The 1,829-nt window shown below is 35.9% G+C and overlaps 1 long non-coding RNA gene across 1 annotated transcript; it reads left to right on the forward strand.

Moving 5' to 3' along the window:
* Positions 315 to 1,011, forward strand: LOC110267561. The gene is made up of 2 exons (XR_002355314.1): positions 315 to 442; positions 662 to 1,011. It is a non-coding gene; the product is annotated as an uncharacterized LOC110267561 (long non-coding RNA).

Genomic DNA, 1,829 nt, shown 5'->3' on the forward strand with positions numbered 1-1,829 from the left:
GGAAATTCTTCAGCTTTGTCACAACAACACAAATTCAGCATTTTCTATATTGGGAGAGAATCACACAGAACAGAGGAATCGAGGCAGAGCACCTGAAAAGAAAATAGGAGAAGTGCATGTAGAACATGTGGTTGAGACAGCATACTTGTGCTCTCCATAGGAGGAAGGGTAAGAGAAGAGAGGATCCTGAATTGGATCCAAAGGGGAAGATCTGAATAAGCATTTAGATTGAGAGAGAATGGTGTAGAGAGCGAGGAAAAGAGTTGTGAAGAGGTATACCAGAGAAAAACAGAGGAGCTTGGATTGGAAGATTAGAGGTTTGGTAGTGGTAAAGCCATTTTTAATGTGTTTTGATGTGAGAATGCAGACAGTAACTTGTGTCTTTGCTAGCTGCAAGCCTTCCAGGCAATGCTACTTTCTTCTTGACCTATGTGGCTCTCAAGTAAGATAATATTTCATGTTTCATTTATTTATTTACTATTATTCCTCTGGCAATACTGATTAAGTCTGTTTGTTATATATGCTAAAGGGTGCATTAATGCAAACTTGATTTACAAATGGTGTTTCCATGATCTTGTTAGTTATCACCTTCTTATGAAGTTGGGTTGTGCATATGATTTAATGTTCAACCAAATTAAATAACTTCTATTCTGTTTGTTAGATTTTTTGTTGGCTATGGTCTTGAGCTGTCCCGGTTAGTTCCTCTTATTTTATTCCATTTGAAGAAAAAGTATCTTTGCAAGACTGATGCGGAGGTGAAAGAGGCTTGGGCTCCTAGAGATCTTGGTTATGGGACTAGAGTTCCTAGTGACATGCTCATCGTCACAATCGTTTTCTGCTATTCTGTGATTGCTCCTCTGATAGTCCCATTTGGTGCTCTGTATTTTGGCCTTGGATGGCTTATACTAAGAAATCAGGTGAAGTTCTCATGATTCTATTTACCCATCCAGGATATTAATTGATCTGTGTCATTTTAATAGCTTGAAATCTCATGAATGAGTAGTGTCTTTTTATTATGCTGCAGTTGGTTTAAATTCATACCTAATTCAGATCCCTTCACTATTGAAAGTCTACATTTATCTTCCTTTTAAATAAATAAAAAAGGTAGACAGATCATGCACTTTGGATTCATTGATTAATACCAGATCATATATCTCGCCATAATCAGTTCAACATATTATTTCATTGTAAAATCGTGTTTAACAGATCATATATGATTAATGTGAATGAAGAACACTAGGTTGAGTTGAATTGAATTGAATCATGGATAAGAGCATGTTAGCTGGTTTGGAATCACTTCCAGAAGCTTATCAGCAAAGAACGGCGTCCATGATGGAACAAGTTCAAATCCGTGACAGGCACCTCCTTTTCACTCTATTTGTTAACTAATTCCATGTGTTTTGAGTTGAGCTTCATGTTCCTAAATATTCTTATCATTGAATTCAGAATTTCAAAGTTTGTTCTTTCTCTAAGACTGTGCCAACTGGAGTTAAAATTTGAGTGAAGCAAAAGGAACATATTTGTTCTTTATCTTACCTTCTGATAAAGAATAGAATAGTGTCCTTATGTTTATCAATTTTCCTGGTTTTTATTTTTGACATTAACTCCACCTTAAACACTTTTGATACTCACACTTATTCACTTACTTAACATGTCAGGTGCTAATCAATGCCACTGCTGATCGAAACTGCGCGACACTATCGCAAGTCAGATATTGGCAATAGATTCTTCTGTTTTTTATTTATTTGGTCCAATTTATCAAAACCTTGCATGTTTTAATGTCACCCTATTTTGCTATACTCCTCTAATTTTCTTAGTGCCAACTGCTC

Source organism: Arachis ipaensis, chromosome B10, assembly GCF_000816755.2.
Source record: "Arachis ipaensis cultivar K30076 chromosome B10, Araip1.1, whole genome shotgun sequence".
NCBI lineage: Eukaryota > Viridiplantae > Streptophyta > Magnoliopsida > Fabales > Fabaceae > Arachis > Arachis ipaensis.